An 18685-nucleotide genomic window follows, 5' to 3' on the forward strand; every position below is an offset into this window, starting at 1 on the left:
TCTTCGTGTCTCCCCTAAAGTCGACTTCACCAGGACTGGGCAAGTCTGAAAGTACCTCGGAGCCTGACCAGTAAGCTGATGACAGGCAGATCTTCCACTGTCTGCCCTTTCAGGTTCTGGAAACTGACCTGTGACCTCAGGTCTTTGGGCAGCAGCAGTATCTCGAACTTACACAGCTTCCCGGACCAAACACCTAAGCCAAGCTCCACAGAGGGCGGCAGCCCCTCCATCACACTGATCCACCCACAGAACTCTGCCCGGTTACCTAGGATCCAACAGCCACAACAAGCCTCGCGGTAAACACCAACATTCCACCTGGAATCCAACCGCTAACTGCCATCCCCAATGGCTGCTGCATCTTGTCAGTGTTGGGGGAGGGGCTGCATCCGACGAGAGGTTCCTAAGGTAAATGTGATTCTACCCACTAGCGTCCCATGGGCCTTTCTTCTTCCCTCTTTCCTTTTGTTCAGAGCTCTATGCACCGTACCAATGGAGGGAAGGGTGTCCCTTTTCAGTTGATGGTTTCACACGTCTTTAAACTTTCTAACAGTTCACAGTACACAGGGACCCACTAAAGGAGACTTATGTTCCTATAATATCCGTACATCCGGAATACATATGCGTCGCCTGATTTCTGCTGAAACACCCACACTCTCAGGACATGGATCCATTGGATTCATGGGGGCTGAAATTCCAAGAAATGAAACCAACCCCAATGTGCACTTTGCTGTCGGTCTCTTTTGCACTTAGTACACTTTGGCAGAGCTACTTGCCTTTGTTATAGGCTTCTTACATTTCTTCTCTACGTAGCCTAGAATATGGCATTCCTTCATCCTGTTGGAAGACATACAAGTCTACATCACGGACTAGGAAACCATTTGATTCCAAATCGGCATTAGTGTTAGGTCACGATATGCTCTTATGAATCAAAATTTACGAATATGAATGCACGCTTCTGATTTCCGAATACAAGTGTGCTGAGTACATGCAAGCCACGATACTGGGTCGATGCGTTCTGAATGACCCTTGACCTCACCTTGAGTATTTTCTTTTGAATAATCATGGTTCCCTTTGTATGTGTCAGCCAACCATACCATTTTGGTGCTTGTTTGTTGGTTTGATTCTTTGTTGGTCTTCTTCTCGCTTGTTTTGCAAACACGTCAGGCCATGCATCTCTCCTTTCGCTTCAAACAGAGTCAAATAAGCTGATTCACTTAAGAGAGTGCTTCCAATCACCTATGATTTCCTGCTTCCCTCTCCCATCTTTAGGGTTTTGATGTCCTCCTTAAGTTCTTCTTCTTTCTTCTCTGCCACACATGCTCTTCTTGCATTTCCAATAATGGTTTCTTCTTTCCATTCCATCTTGCTGCTTTTCTATTCAGGGGAGTTTTCTCAACCTTTCTTTTAGAAAAACGTTTGAACTGCTGAATTCTTTTAAGATTTGCCGGTCTGTAGAATTCTCTAGCTCTGCCGTTATTTGAAATGGTGTTCATGTGGCATAGGCTACCCTAGGTGGCAGCATTTGGCCATTCAGGATATGGTCTGTGTCCTGGCACTCCTCCCTGTCCTGCAATATTGCTGCCGAGATATCAGCTGAAACCCCTCTGGAGGTTTCCTTGTGACTATGTTGTTTCCTCCAGGTGCATTGTAAATCACTCGGATATTCGTGAACTTTGTTGATTTGAATCATACAGCTGCTGGTAGGTCTATTGGGATTCCACCTCCTTCGGATGCTGTGTAATTCCTGAATTCGCATAGATGATTCTTTCTTGGCTTTCAGCAAGTTTCAGTCTGATTTTTCTACAGATAAATTCTCAGACACTTTTTGTTTCTTTATCTCTTGCTTTTCCATCTGGGGCTCATGATTTCTATTCTTTCATGCCCTGTCTTAACCCAGGGTTCAACTGCAATGTTTTCATTTGTTTGCACTTGCTTTCCTATGTCTGCTTCTGACCGAGGTTTTTCTCTTCCCCTGTCTTCAACAGTCATTCACGCGTCCCTCTGCATTATCTAGTCTGCTAAGGACTGAATTTTAGCCCTGATATTATCACAACCATTGAGTTTCCTGATATTTTTGGCTCGTGTTGAGACTTTCTCTTCCCCTTTTCTGGTATTCTGCCTTTTGTGATTCTGAGACACTGGTGTTCTTCAGTGTTTTCCTGACCTTCATTTTCAACACTTGTTCTGGATAGCGTTTTGCAGACTAGTTGTTTGAAAGCTTATCTTTTGCGCCTTCAATATCTTTGGAACTGAAAATGGTACTTCCTGTTTCTTTTACTGTTCTTCTTCATCTCTACTGGTCAGGTAATATCAGGTATCTAATGTAGACTTCTAGGGCTTTGTTAATTGAAAATTTTAGACTCTTGTCTCTACGCAATTCCATGGGATTTCTGTGAGGACAATTTCTCCTAGACATTGATGCCATAACCTGTACCTGTGTGTGTTGTTTGGTATATCTCCAATTGCTGGTGTTGCATTAGTTGTGATGAACAACCCATACTACTTCGATTAGCATAACTTCATTTTGATTATACTTATCTCACACTTCTGAAAGTGCACAGGACACTTCCTCTTGTGGAAATGAAGCTTCTAAAAGTTCTCAGCTCTGCATTCTTCTCTATGTCATTTTGGAGTGTTTCCAAAACAGCAAACTGAGAGTGCTCTTCTGCTTTTTATTGCCACGGGAATGTCCCAATGAAATCAGTTCTTTCCAGAGCTTCTCTGTCTACAGAAACACCAGTGGAAGCATATCTATGGATGTCACATATCAGGGCCTGCTGGAATGATCCCGCAGACCTTCCTTGTTGTCCTAGGTGCCGTACCGTGCCGGTGCCATCCAAAATGTAGCATCCGCCTTTGGGAGATAGTGCTGAAGGGAATGCTTCCTCTTCTCACGCTGTGGACTTGGACCACTCTCCCTTGTCCTCTCATCCTTGTGGCACGGGTGCACGAAGGCAACCACAGAGTTGTTGCGCATCCTGTGACTCAAAACAAACCATAATCCCAGCCCAGGTTATGAATGTAGCATATCCTAAGGCTTTTCATTCTGATTTCAAATTCAAGGCCCCCTGGATCCCTCAGACCAGATGCACGATATCTCTGATTCAGCCCCACACGTGCTCTATTGGCAAAATTCCCAATTGGTCCCTGGTCCTGCAGATGTACTGGGTGTGGCCATGGGACATATCGGTAATCGCAACCGCGCGACCAGTGTGGTTGATTTATTATTGGTACACAGTTCGGTTTGCTCTCTTGATTCGACCCACCACATCCCACAACGCACTCCAGATCCCTGAGACTCCGCGTGTGCCATCATCCGTAGCTCTATGCCTCACTGACCATTGCCTCTGCTACCTCAAATTTGGCAGCTTGGATCTTGGTCTCAGAATTAACTGTGGGGATATTTTGCGCTGGTTTCTTTGAGTTCTCTCAGCCAAGCATCTGCTGTGCACTCTTGTAAATCTCAGCACATCACCTTCAAACCCATGTCTCCTGTCCGCTTGAGAGTGTGCGTCCAAGTTAAACAGAGTTTCACCCTTGTTGCTCCATCACCAGGGGTCCGAACCTGCACTGGTTTCCATTCCCTGCTTTGCATTCTCCTGCTTCCAGGTGTCCTGAGGCCTCATCCTGTCTTTGGGAGTAACAGACCTCTCTTCGGCCAGTGTCCTATGCTAAGGGCTGGGTGAGTGGATGTTTCCATTGCTCTGTACATGGGAGCGAGTGAGTGCAGGTTGCACTTCTTCTCTGCCAACTGGGCATCGATGAATCAACACTACCCAGATACATTTCACAGAAATGTGATATTTGCTTAGCTCTTTGTTTCTATACAGCCGTGGTGGGAGGGATTGTCCGAAGACAACTATTTTGACATTGTGTTGATATCCCATTTGCAGTCTTTAAGAAGTTTAACAGAACTCATTTACATGTTTTGGGAGTTATACGAAAATGGAGTTATTTTTTGAAACACACTAAATCGACCTAGAAGCCAGACTTGTCAATTTTGGTAACATTGTGTCAGCTCTACGGAAAAGCTAGACAGATAGAATGCAAACTAGCAGTCCAAACTGTTCAAGGGGTCATGTCAGCTCTTTAAGGTTGAAGCCTCCGAAACCAACAGGAACCATGAAATAACTTTTGGAAACATGGAATAACCCCCAACCTTGGATACACTTGTGCATGTGGTGCCCTTTATCCCAATGACACCTACTGGCCAATGTTGGCATTTCACGGGGTAACATCCCTCTCTAGGAAAATACAAGAGGAAACAAACCAAATATATACATTTAGGTTTGAATCCAAAAGCACCTAGAGGCATTCTAGCTAGGAGAATCCTGCTGCAGTTATGCTAGTCTATTGAGAACCAGGTGTTTTTCTATCAGTGTTGAGAACGCTTAATCATCCGATCCTGTAGTTTAAAGCCATTTAACGCAACCAAGTCTGCACCCCCATGATATAGTGCCCCCGGGGGCTTGACTCAAGTGAAAGACGATCCACATAAGCTGTGTCTTTAATGTCATTGGCGACTTTTACAGTTCAGTTCACTTTCTGACTTGTACTATTTACCTTCACTGTCTTGAAAAACTGAAGCCTAATACAGATTCATGTTCAGTCAAAGATTCCCCTCACTTACCACACTCCCTTCACCCCAGGGAAGACATAAACACAACATTTGCTGAATCTAGCGGAAGGACATCGTTTCTAGGTGTGAGCTAAGTATTCAAGTTTACCTATTTCAGCCGAGACTATTTGACCTTTAAGGTGTTCACTGTTGTTCACAGAGAGTGAAGCTGGAGGAACTCTGATTCTAGGAGGGGCTTGCTCTTCTCGTAATGGCTTCATTGCAGCTCAGGTACTGATCCTTCAAAATGGATGCCTGAGTGGAGGGGAGGGAAGGGCAAGTGCTCACTAGCTAGGCCCAAACCTGGGAAAAGGCTTACCTGGGCTTGTTGAATTTTGGTCTGAATGGCTTGGGAATGCCCCTTGGGACGTGTGGATTCTCACGACCTCTTCCAAGAACAGGAGCGTTTTGATCATCTCTGCCATTTCTTCTCCTTCAGACGTCAGGGACCTTGGACCCGTTATTGGAGAAGAGAATTGAGGAACTTCCTCAAGTCCACGTTGGCACTCCGTATGTTTCTGCCTGTATCAGTGAGTTTCAATATGTCTCATGAATGTCTTTTGAGCCTGGTATCCTCTACAGCTGTCTCCACGCCAGTATTCTCCATTGTAGCAGAACATCTCTCATCCATGTGTTCGCATCTCTCCTCAATCCGTGCAGCCAGCTTATCGGCCAGCTTCTCTACGTGTCTCCCCTAAAGTCGACTTCACCAGGACTGGGCAAGTCTGAAAGTACCTCGGAGCCTGACCAGTAAGCTGATGACAGGCAGATCTTCCACTGTCTGCCCTTTCAGGTTCTGGAAACTGACCTGTGACCTCAGGTCTTTGGGCAGCAGCAGTATCTCGAACTTACACAGCTTCCCGGACCAAACACCTAAGCCAAGCTCCACAGAGGGCGGCAGCCCCTCCATCACACTGATCCACCCACAGAACTCTGCCCGGTTATCTAGGATCCAACAGCCACAACAAGCCTCGCGGTAAACACCAACATTCCACCTGGAATCCAACCGCTAACTGCCATCCCCAATGGCTGCTGCATCTTGTCAGTGTTGGGGGAGGGGCTGCATCCGACGAGAGGTTCCTAAGGTAAATGTGATTCTACCCACTAGCGTCCCATGGGCCTTTCTTCTTCCCTCTTTCCTTTTGTTCAGAGCTCTATGCACCGTACCAATGGAGGGAAGGGTGTCCCTTTTCAGTTGATGGTTTCACACGTCTTTAAACTTTCTAACAGTTCACAGTACACAGGGACCCACTAAAGGAGACTTATGTTCCTATAATATCCGTACATCCGGAATACATATGCGTCGCCTGATTTCTGCTGAAACACCCACACTCTCAGGACATGGATCCATTGGATTCATGGGGGCTGAAATTCCAAGAAATGAAACCAACCCCAATGTGCACTTTGCTGTCGGTCTCTTTTGCACTTAGTACACTTTGGCAGAGCTACTTGCCTTTGTTATAGGCTTCTTACATTTCTTCTCTACGTAGCCTAGAATATGGCATTCCTTCATCCTGTTGGAAGACATACAAGTCTACATCACGGACTAGGAAACCATTTGATTCCAAATCGGCATTAGTGTTAGGTCACGATATGCTCTTATGAATCAAAATTTACGAATATGAATGCACGCTTCTGATTTCCGAATACAAGTGTGCTGAGTACATGCAAGCCACGATACTGGGTCGATGCGTTCTGAATGACCCTTGACCTCACCTTGAGTATTTTCTTTTGAATAATCATGGTTCCCTTTGTATGTGTCAGCCAACCATACCATTTTGGTGCTTGTTTGTTGGTTTGATTCTTTGTTGGTCTTCTTCTCGCTTGTTTTGCAAACACGTCAGGCCATGCATCTCTCCTTTCGCTTCAAACAGAGTCAAATAAGCTGATTCACTTAAGAGAGTGCTTCCAATCACCTATGATTTCCTGCTTCCCTCTCCCATCTTTAGGGTTTTGATGTCCTCCTTAAGTTCTTCTTCTTTCTTCTCTGCCACACATGCTCTTCTTGCATTTCCAATAATGGTTTCTTCTTTCCATTCCATCTTGCTGCTTTTCTATTCAGGGGAGTTTTCTCAACCTTTCTTTTAGAAAAACGTTTGAACTGCTGAATTCTTTTAAGATTTGCCGGTCTGTAGAATTCTCTAGCTCTGCCGTTATTTGAAATGGTGTTCATGTGGCATAGGCTACCCTAGGTGGCAGCATTTGGCCATTCAGGATATGGTCTGTGTCCTGGCACTCCTCCCTGTCCTGCAATATTGCTGCCGAGATATCAGCTGAAACCCCTCTGGAGGTTTCCTTGTGACTATGTTGTTTCCTCCAGGTGCATTGTAAATCACTCGGATATTCGTGAACTTTGTTGATTTGAATCATACAGCTGCTGGTAGGTCTATTGGGATTCCACCTCCTTCGGATGCTGTGTAATTCCTGAATTCGCATAGATGATTCTTTCTTGGCTTTCAGCAAGTTTCAGTCTGATTTTTCTACAGATAAATTCTCAGACACTTTTTGTTTCTTTATCTCTTGCTTTTCCATCTGGGACTCATGATTTCTATTCTTTCATGCCCTGTCTTAACCCAGGGTTCAACTGCAATGTTTTCATTTGTTTGCACTTGCTTTCCTATGTCTGCTTCTGAACGAGGTTTTTCTCTTCCCCTGTCTTCAACAGTCATTCACGCGTCCCTCTGCATTATCTAGTCTGCTAAGGACTGAATTTTAGCCCTGATATTATCACAACCATTGAGTTTCCTGATATTTTTGGCTCGTGTTGAGACTTTCTCTTCCCCTTTTCTGGTATTCTGCCTTTTGTGATTCTGAGACACTGGTGTTCTTCAGTGTTTTCCTGACCTTCATTTTCAACACTTGTTCTGGATAGCGTTTTGCAGACTAGTTGTTTGAAAGCTTATCTTTTGCGCCTTCAATATCTTTGGAACTGAAAATGGTACTTCCTGTTTCTTTTACTGTTCTTCTTCATCTCTACTGGTCAGGTAATATCAGGTATCTAATGTAGACTTCTAGGGCTTTGTTAATTGAAAATTTTAGACTCTTGTCTCTACGCAATTCCATGGGATTTCTGTGAGGACAATTTCTCCTAGACATTGATGCCATAACCTGTACCTGTGTGTGTTGTTTGGTATATCTCCAATTGCTGGTGTTGCATTAGTTGTGATGAACAACCCATACTACTTCGATTAGCATAACTTCATTTTGATTATACTTATCTCACACTTCTGAAAGTGCACAGGACACTTCCTCTTGTGGAAATGAAGCTTCTAAAAGTTCTCAGCTCTGCATTCTTCTCTATGTCATTTTGGAGTGTTTCCAAAACAGCAAACTGAGAGTGCTCTTCTGCTTTTTATTGCCACGGGAATGTCCCAATGAAATCAGTTCTTTCCAGAGCTTCTCTGTCTACAGAAACACCAGTGGAAGCATATCTATGGATGTCACATATCAGGGCCTGCTGGAATGATCCCGCAGACCTTCCTTGTTGTCCTAGGTGCCGTACCGTGCCGGTGCCATCCAAAATGTAGCATCCGCCTTTGGGAGATAGTGCTGAAGGGAATGCTTCCTCTTCTCACGCTGTGGACTTGGACCACTCTCCCTTGTCCTCTCATCCTTGTGGCACGGGTGCACGAAGGCAACCACAGAGTTGTTGCGCATCCTGTGACTCAAACCAAACCATAATCCCAGCCCAGGTTATGAATGTAGCATATCCTAAGGCTTTTCATTCTGATTTCAAATTCAAGGCCCCCTGGATCCCTCAGACCAGATGCACGATATCTCTGATTCAGCCCCACACGTGCTCTATTGGCAAAATTCCCAATTGGTCCCTGGTCCTGCAGATGTACTGGGTGTGGCCATGGGACATATCGGTAATCGCAACCGCGCGACCAGTGTGGTTGATTTATTATTGGTACACAGTTCGGTTTGCTCTCTTGATTCGACCCACCACATCCCACAACGCACTCCAGATCCCTGAGACTCCGCGTGTGCCATCATCCGTAGCTCTATGCCTCACTGACCATTGCCTCTGCTACCTCAAATTTGGCAGCTTGGATCTTGGTCTCAGAATTAACTGTGGGGATATTTTGCGCTGGTTTCTTTGAGTTCTCTCAGCCAAGCATCTGCTGTGCACTCTTGTAAATCTCAGCACATCACCTTCAAACCCATGTCTCCTGTCCGCTTGAGAGTGTGCGTCCAAGTTAAACAGAGTTTCACCCTTGTTGCTCCATCACCAGGGGTCCGAACCTGCACTGGTTTCCATTCCCTGCTTTGCATTCTCCTGCTTCCAGGTGTCCTGAGGCCTCATCCTGTCTTTGGGAGTAACAGACCTCTCTTCGGCCAGTGTCCTATGCTAAGGGCTGGGTGAGTGGATGTTTCCATTGCTCTGTACATGGGAGCGAGTGAGTGCAGGTTGCACTTCTTCTCTGCCAACTGGGCATCGATGAATCAACACTATCCAGATACATTTCACAGAAATGTGATATTTGCTTAGCTCTTTGTTTCTATACAGCCGTGGTGGGAGGGATTGTCCGAAGACAACTATTTTGACATTGTGTTGATATCCCATTTGCAGTCTTTAAGAAGTTTAACAGAACTCATTTACATGTTTTGGGAGTTATACGAAAATGGAGTTATTTTTTGAAACACACTAAATCGACCTAGAAGCCAGACTTGTCAATTTTGGTAACATTGTGTCAGCTCTACGGAAAAGCTAGACAGATAGAATGCAAACTAGCAGTCCAAACTGTTCAAGGGGTCATGTCAGCTCTTTAAGGTTGAAGCCTCCGAAACCAACAGGAACCATGAAATAACTTTTGGAAACATGGAATAACCCCCAACCTTGGATACACTTGTGCATGTGGTGCCCTTTATCCCAATGACACCTACTGGCCAATGTTGGCATTTCACGGGGTAACATCCCTCTCTAGGAAAATACAAGAGGAAACAAACCAAATATATACATTTAGGTTTGAATCCAAAAGCACCTAGAGGCATTCTAGCTAGGAGAATCCTGCTGCAGTTATGCTAGTCTATTGAGAACCAGGTGTTTTTCTATCAGTGTTGAGAACGCTTAATCATCCGATCCTGTAGTTTAAAGCCATTTAACGCAACCAAGTCTGCACCCCCATGATATAGTGCCCCCGGGGGCTTGACTCAAGTGAAAGACGATCCACATAAGCTGTGTCTTTAATGTCATTGGCGACTTTTACAGTTCAGTTCACTTTCTGACTTGTACTATTTACCTTCACTGTCTTGAAAAACTGAAGCCTAATACAGATTCATGTTCAGTCAAAGATTCCCCTCACTTACCACACTCCCTTCACCCCAGGGAAGACATAAACACAACATTTGCTGAATCTAGCGGAAGGACATCGTTTCTAGGTGTGAGCTAAGTATTCAAGTTTACCTATTTCAGCCGAGACTATTTGACCTTTAAGGTGTTCACTGTTGTTCACAGAGAGTGAAGCTGGAGGAACTCTGATTCTAGGAGGGGCTTGCTCTTCTCGTAATGGCTTCATTGCAGCTCAGGTACTGATCCTTCAAAATGGATGCCTGAGTGGAGGGGAGGGAAGGGCAAGTGCTCACTAGCTAGGCCCAAACCTGGGAAAAGGCTTACCTGGGCTTGTTGAATTTTGGTCTGAATGGCTTGGGAATGCCCCTTGGGACGTGTGGATTCTCACGACCTCTTCCAAGAACAGGAGCGTTTTGATCATCTCTGCCATTTCTTCTCCTTCAGACGTCAGGGACCTTGGACCCGTTATTGGAGAAGAGAATTGAGGAACTTCCTCAAGTCCACGTTGGCACTCCGTATGTTTCTGCCTGTATCAGTGAGTTTCAATATGTCTCATGAATGTCTTTTGAGCCTGGTATCCTCTACAGCTGTCTCCACGCCAGTATTCTCCATTGTAGCAGAACATCTCTCATCCATGTGTTCGCATCTCTCCTCAATCCGTGCAGCCAGCTTATCGGCCAGCTTCTCTACGTGTCTCCCCTAAAGTCGACTTCACCAGGACTGGGCAAGTCTGAAAGTACCTCGGAGCCTGACCAGTAAGCTGATGACAGGCAGATCTTCCACTGTCTGCCCTTTCAGGTTCTGGAAACTGACCTGTGACCTCAGGTCTTTGGGCAGCAGCAGTATCTCGAACTTACACAGCTTCCCGGACCAAACACCTAAGCCAAGCTCCACAGAGGGCGGCAGCCCCTCCATCACACTGATCCACCCACAGAACTCTGCCCGGTTACCTAGGATCCAACAGCCACAACAAGCCTCGCGGTAAACACCAACATTCCACCTGGAATCCAACCGCTAACTGCCATCCCCAATGGCTGCTGCATCTTGTCAGTGTTGGGGGAGGGGCTGCATCCGACGAGAGGTTCCTAAGGTAAATGTGATTCTACCCACTAGCGTCCCATGGGCCTTTCTTCTTCCCTCTTTCCTTTTGTTCAGAGCTCTATGCACCGTACCAATGGAGGGAAGGGTGTCCCTTTTCAGTTGATGGTTTCACACGTCTTTAAACTTTCTAACAGTTCACAGTACACAGGGACCCACTAAAGGAGACTCATGTTCCTATAATATCCGTACATCCGGAATACATATGCGTCGCCTGATTTCTGCTGAAACACCCACACTCTCAGGACATGGATCCATTGGATTCATGGGGGCTGAAATTCCAAGAAATGAAACCAACCCCAATGTGCACTTTGCTGTCGGTCTCTTTTGCACTTAGTACACTTTGGCAGAGCTACTTGCCTTTGTTATAGGCTTCTTACATTTCTTCTCTACGTAGCCTAGAATATGGCATTCCTTCATCCTGTTGGAAGACATACAAATCTACATCACGGACTAGGAAACCATTTGATTCCAAATCGGCATTAGTGTTAGGTCACGATATGCTCTTATGAATCAAAATTTACGAATATGAATGCACGCTTCTGATTTCCGAATACAAGTGTGCTGAGTACATGCAAGCCACGATACTGGGTCGATGCGTTCTGAATGACCCTTGACCTCACCTTGAGTATTTTCTTTTGAATAATCATGGTTCCCTTTGTATGTGTCAGCCAACCATACCATTTTGGTGCTTGTTTGTTGGTTTGATTCTTTGTTGGTCTTCTTCTCACTTGTTTTGCAAACACGTCAGGCCATGCATCTCTCCTTTCGCTTCAAACAGAGTCAAATAAGCTGATTCACTTAAGAGAGTGCTTCCAATCACCTATGATTTCCTGCTTCCCTCTCCCATCTTTAGGGTTTTGATGTCCTCCTTAAGTTCTTCTTCTTTCTTCTCTGCCACACATGCTCTTCTTGCATTTCCAATAATGGTTTCTTCTTTCCATTCCATCTTGCTGCTTTTCTATTCAGGGGAGTTTTCTCAACCTTTCTTTTAGAAAAACGTTTGAACTGCTGAATTCTTTTAAGATTTGCCGGTCTGTAGAATTCTCTAGCTCTGCCGTTATTTGAAATGGTGTTCATGTGGCATAGGCTACCCTAGGTGGCAGCATTTGGCCATTCAGGATATGGTCTGTGTCCTGGCACTCCTCCCTGTCCTGCAATATTGCTGCCGAGATATCAGCTGAAACCCCTCTGGAGGTTTCCTTGTGACTATGTTGTTTCCTCCAGGTGCATTGTAAATCACTCGGATATTCGTGAACTTTGTTGATTTGAATCATACAGCTGCTGGTAGGTCTATTGGGATTCCACCTCCTTCGGATGCTGTGTAATTCCTGAATTCGCATAGATGATTCTTTCTTGGCTTTCAGCAAGTTTCAGTCTGATTTTTCTACAGATAAATTCTCAGACACTTTTTGTTTCTTTATCTCTTGCTTTTCCATCTGGGGCTCATGATTTCTATTCTTTCATGCCCTGTCTTAACCCAGGGTTCAACTGCAATGTTTTCATTTGTTTGCACTTGCTTTCCTATGTCTGCTTCTGACCGAGGTTTTTCTCTTCCCCTGTCTTCAACAGTCATTCACGCGTCCCTCTGCATTATCTAGTCTGCTAAGGACTGAATTTTAGCCCTGATATTATGACAACCATTGAGTTTCCTGATATTTTTGGCTCGTGTTGAGACTTTCTCTTCCCCTTTTCTGGTATTCTGCCTTTTGTGATTCTGAGACACTGGTGTTCTTCAGTGTTTTCCTGACCTTCATTTTCAACACTTGTTCTGGATAGCGTTTTGCAGACTAGTTGTTTGAAAGCTTATCTTTTGCGCCTTCAATATCTTTGGAACTGAAAATGGTACTTCCTGTTTCTTTTACTGTTCTTCTTCATCTCTACTGGTCAGGTAATATCAGGTATCTAATGTAGACTTCTAGGGCTTTGTTAATTGAAAATTTTAGACTCTTGTCTCTACGCAATTCCATGGGATTTCTGTGAGGACAATTTCTCCTAGACATTGATGCCATAACCTGTACCTGTGTGTGTTGTTTGGTATATCTCCAATTGCTGGTGTTGCATTAGTTGTGATGAACAACCCATACTACTTCGATTAGCATAACTTCATTTTGATTATACTTATCTCACACTTCTGAAAGTGCACAGGACACTTCCTCTTGTGGAAATGAAGCTTCTAAAAGTTCTCAGCTCTGCATTCTTCTCTATGTCATTTTGGAGTGTTTCCAAAACAGCAAACTGAGAGTGCTCTTCTGCTTTTTATTGCCACGGGAATGTCCCAATGAAATCAGTTCTTTCCAGAGCTTCTCTGTCTACAGAAACACCAGTGGAAGCATATCTATGGATGTCACATATCAGGGCCTGCTGGAATGATCCCGCAGACCTTCCTTGTTGTCCTAGGTGCCGTACCGTGCCGGTGCCATCCAAAATGTAGCATCCGCCTTTGGGAGATAGTGCTGAAGGGAATGCTTCCTCTTCTCACGCTGTGGACTTGGACCACTCTCCCTTGTCCTCTCATCCTTGTGGCACGGGTGCACGAAGGCAACCACAGAGTTGTTGCGCATCCTGTGACTCAAACCAAACCATAATCCCAGCCCAGGTTATGAATGTAGCATATCCTAAGGCTTTTCATTCTGATTTCAAATTCAAGGCCCCCTGGATCCCTCAGACCAGATGCACGATATCTCTGATTCAGCCCCACACGTGCTCTATTGGCAAAATTCCCAATTGGTCCCTGGTCCTGCAGATGTACTGGGTGTGGCCATGGGACATATCGGTAATCGCAACCGCGCGACCAGTGTGGTTGATTTATTATTGGTACACAGTTCGGTTTGCTCTCTTGATTCGACCCACCACATCCCACAACGCACTCCAGATCCCTGAGACTCCGCGTGTGCCATCATCCGTAGCTCTATGCCTCACTGACCATTGCCTCTGCTACCTCAAATTTGGCAGCTTGGATCTTGGTCTCAGAATTAACTGTGGGGATATTTTGCGCTGGTTTCTTTGAGTTCTCTCAGCCAAGCATCTGCTGTGCACTCTTGTAAATCTCAGCACATCACCTTCAAACCCATGTCTCCTGTCCGCTTGAGAGTGTGCGTCCAAGTTAAACAGAGTTTCACCCTTGTTGCTCCATCACCAGGGGTCCGAACCTGCACTGGTTTCCATTCCCTGCTTTGCATTCTCCTGCTTCCAGGTGTCCTGAGGCCTCATCCTGTCTTTGGGAGTAACAGACCTCTCTTCGGCCAGTGTCCTATGCTAAGGGCTGGGTGAGTGGATGTTTCCATTGCTCTGTACATGGGAGCGAGTGAGTGCAGGTTGCACTTCTTCTCTGCCAACTGGGCATCGATGAATCAACACTATCCAGATACATTTCACAGAAATGTGATATTTGCTTAGCTCTTTGTTTCTATACAGCCGTGGTGGGAGGGATTGTCCGAAGACAACTATTTTGACATTGTGTTGATATCCCATTTGCAGTCTTTAAGAAGTTTAACAGAACTCATTTACATGTTTTGGGAGTTATACGAAAATGGAGTTATTTTTTGAAACACACTAAATCGACCTAGAAGCCAGACTTGTCAATTTTGGTAACATTGTGTCAGCTCTACGGAAAAGCTAGACAGATAGAATGCAAACTAGCAGTCCAAACTGTTCAAGGGGTCATGTCAGCTCTTTAAGGTTGAAGCCTCCGAAACCAACAGGAACCATGAAATAACTTTTGGAAACATGGAATAACCCCCAACCTTGGATACACTTGTGCATGTGGTGCCCTTTATCCCAATGACACCTACTGGCCAATGTTGGCATTTCACGGGGTAACATCCCTCTCTAGGAAAATACAAGAGGAAACAAACCAAATATATACATTTAGGTTTGAATCCAAAAGCACCTAGAGGCATTCTAGCTAGGAGAATCCTGCTGCAGTTATGCTAGTCTATTGAGAACCAGGTGTTTTTCTATCAGTGTTGAGAACGCTTAATCATCCGATCCTGTAGTTTAAAGCCATTTAACGCAACCAAGTCTGCACCCCCATGATATAGTGCCCCCGGGGGCTTGACTCAAGTGAAAGACGATCCACATAAGCTGTGTCTTTAATGTCATTGGCGACTTTTACAGTTCAGTTCACTTTCTGACTTGTACTATTTACCTTCACTGTCTTGAAAAACTGAAGCCTAATACAGATTCATGTTCAGTCAAAGATTCCCCTCACTTACCACACTCCCTTCACCCCAGGGAAGACATAAACACAACATTTGCTGAATCTAGCGGAAGGACATCGTTTCTAGGTGTGAGCTAAGTATTCAAGTTTACCTATTTCAGCCGAGACTATTTGACCTTTAAGGTGTTCACTGTTGTTCACAGAGAGTGAAGCTGGAGGAACTCTGATTCTAGGAGGGGCTTGCTCTTCTCGTAATGGCTTCATTGCAGCTCAGGTACTGATCCTTCAAAATGGATGCCTGAGTGGAGGGGAGGGAAGGGCAAGTGCTCACTAGCTAGGCCCAAACCTGGGAAAAGGCTTACCTGGGCTTGTTGAATTTTGGTCTGAATGGCTTGGGAATGCCCCTTGGGACGTGTGGATTCTCACGACCTCTTCCAAGAACAGGAGCGTTTTGATCATCTCTGCCATTTCTTCTCCTTCAGACGTCAGGGACCTTGGACCCGTTATTGGAGAAGAGAATTGAGGAACTTCCTCAAGTCCACGTTGGCACTCCGTATGTTTCTGCCTGTATCAGTGAGTTTCAATATGTCTCATGAATGTCTTTTGAGCCTGGTATCCTCTACAGCTGTCTCCACGCCAGTATTCTCCATTGTAGCAGAACATCTCTCATCCATGTGTTCGCATCTCTCCTCAATCCGTGCAGCCAGCTTATCGGCCAGCTTCTCTACGTGTCTCCCCTAAAGTCGACTTCACCAGGACTGGGCAAGTCTGAAAGTACCTCGGAGCCTGACCAGTAAGCTGATGACAGGCAGATCTTCCACTGTCTGCCCTTTCAGGTTCTGGAAACTGACCTGTGACCTCAGGTCTTTGGGCAGCAGCAGTATCTCGAACTTACACAGCTTCCCGGACCAAACACCTAAGCCAAGCTCCACAGAGGGCGGCAGCCCCTCCATCACACTGATCCACCCACAGAACTCTGCCCGGTTACCTAGGATCCAACAGCCACAACAAGCCTCGCGGTAAACACCAACATTCCACCTGGAATCCAACCGCTAACTGCCATCCCCAATGGCTGCTGCATCTTGTCAGTGTTGGGGGAGGGGCTGCATCCGACGAGAGGTTCCTAAGGTAAATGTGATTCTACCCACTAGCGTCCCATGGGCCTTTCTTCTTCCCTCTTTCCTTTTGTTCAGAGCTCTATGCACCGTACCAATGGAGGGAAGGGTGTCCCTTTTCAGTTGATGGTTTCACACGTCTTTAAACTTTCTAACAGTTCACAGTACACAGGGACCCACTAAAGGAGACTCATGTTCCTATAATATCCGTACATCCGGAATACATATGCGTCGCCTGATTTCTGCTGAAACACCCACACTCTCAGGACATGGATCCATTGGATTCATGGGGGCTGAAATTCCAAGAAATGAAACCAACCCCAATGTGCACTTTGCTGTCGGTCTCTTTTGCACTTAGTACACTTTGGCAGAGCTACTTGCCTTTGTTATAGGCTTCTTACATTTCTTCTCTACGTAGCCTAGAATATGGCATTCCTTCATCCTGTTGGAAGACATACAAGTCTACATCACGGACTAGGAAACCATTTGATTCCAAATCGGCATTAGTGTTAGGTCACGATATGCTCTTATGAATCAAAATTTACGAATATGAATGCACGCTTCTGATTTCCGAATACAAGTGTGCTGAGTACATGCAAGCCACGATACTGGGTCGATGCGTTCTGAATGACCCTTGACCTCACCTTGAGTATTTTCTTTTGAATAATCATGGTTCCCTTTGTATGTGTCAGCCAACCATACCATTTTGGTGCTTGTTTGTTGGTTTGATTCTTTGTTGGTCTTCTTCTCGCTTGTTTTGCAAACACGTCAGGCCATGCATCTCTCCTTTCGCTTCAAACAGAGTCAAATAAGCTGATTCACTTAAGAGAGTGCTTCCAATCACCTATGATTTCCTGCTTCCCTCTCCCATCTTTAGGGTTTTGATGTCCTCCTTAAGTTCTTCTTCTTTCTTCTCTGCCACACATGCTCTTCTTGCATTTCCAATAATGGTTTCTTCTTTCCATTCCATCTTGCTGCTTTTCTATTCAGGGGAGTTTTCTCAACCTTTCTTTTAGAAAAACGTTTGAACTGCTGAATTCTTTTAAGATTTGCCGGTCTGTAGAATTCTCTAGCTCTGCCGTTATTTGAAATGGTGTTCATGTGGCATAGGCTACCCTAGGTGGCAGCATTTGGCCATTCAGGATATGGTCTGTGTCCTGGCACTCCTCCCTGTCCTGCAATATTGCTGCCGAGATATCAGCTGAAACCCCTCTGGAGGTTTCCTTGTGACTATGTTGTTTCCTCCAGGTGCATTGTAAATCACTCGGATATTCGTGAACTTTGTTGATTTGAATCATACAGCTGCTGGTAGGTCTATTGGGATTCCACCTCCTTCGGATGCTGTGTAATTCCTGAATTCGCATAGATGATTCTTTCTTGGCTTTCAGCAAGTTTCAGTCTGATTTTTCTACAGATAAATTCTCAGACACTTTTTGTTTCTTTATCTCTTGCTTTTCCATCTGGGGCTCATGATTTCTATTCTTTCATGCCCTGTCTTAACCCAGGGTTCAACTGCAATGTTTTCATTTGTTTGCACTTGCTTTCCTATGTCTGCTTCTGACCGAGGTTTTTCTCTTCCCCTGTCTTCAACAGTCATTCACGCGTCCCTCTGCATTATCTAGTCTGCTAAGGACTGAATTTTAGCCCTGATATTATGACAACCATTGAGTTTCCTGATATTTTTGGCTCGTGTTGAGACTTTCTCTTCCCCTTTTCTGGTATTCTGCCTTTTGTGATTCTGAGACACTGGTGTTCTTCAGTGTTTTCCTGACCTTCATTTTCAACACTTGTTCTGGATAGCGTTTTGCAGACTAGTTGTTTGAAAGCTTATCTTTTGCGCCTTCAATATCTTTGGAACTGAAAATGGTACTTCCTGTTTCTTTTACTGTTCTTCTTCATCTCTACTGGTCAGGTAATATCAGGTATCTAATGTAGACTTCTAGGGCTTTGTTAATTGAAAATTTTAGACTCTTGTCTCTACGCAATTCCATGGGATTTCTGTGAGGACAATTTCTCCTAGACATTGATGCCATAACCTGTACCTGTGTGTGTTGTTTGGTATATCTCCAATTGCTGGTGTTGCATTAGTTGTGATGAACAACCCATACTACTTCGATTAGCATAACTTCATTTTGATTATACTTATCTCACACTTCTGAAAGTGCACAGGACACTTCCTCTTGTGGAAATGAAGCTTCTAAAAGTTCTCAGCTCTGCATTCTTCTCTATGTCATTTTGGAGTGTTTCCAAAACAGCAAACTGAGAGTGCTCTTCTGCTTTTTATTGCCACGGGAATGTCCCAATGAAATCAGTTCTTTCCAGAGCTTCTCTGTCTACAGAAACACCAGTGGAAGCATATCTATGGATGTCACATATCAGGGCCTGCTGGAATGATCCCG

General features: G+C 44.9%; 2 long non-coding RNA genes across 2 annotated transcripts; both read left to right on the forward strand.

Moving 5' to 3' along the window:
* Window positions 1–250: 250 nt before the first annotated feature.
* On the forward strand, window positions 251–5148 carry LOC140693758 (uncharacterized). Its single transcript, XR_012069456.1, has 3 exons — window positions 251–405; window positions 4779–4849; window positions 5058–5148. It is a non-coding gene; the product is annotated as an uncharacterized lncRNA (long non-coding RNA).
* Window positions 5149–10842: 5694 nt separating this feature from the next.
* LOC140693741 (uncharacterized) lies at window positions 10843–15749 on the forward strand. The gene is made up of 3 exons (XR_012069439.1): window positions 10843–11001; window positions 15375–15445; window positions 15654–15749. It is a non-coding gene; the product is annotated as an uncharacterized lncRNA (long non-coding RNA).
* Window positions 15750–18685: the final 2936 nt, after the last annotated feature.

Source organism: Vicugna pacos, unplaced genomic scaffold, assembly GCF_048564905.1.
Source record: "Vicugna pacos unplaced genomic scaffold, VicPac4 scaffold_20, whole genome shotgun sequence".
Lineage (NCBI taxonomy): Eukaryota > Metazoa > Chordata > Mammalia > Artiodactyla > Camelidae > Vicugna > Vicugna pacos.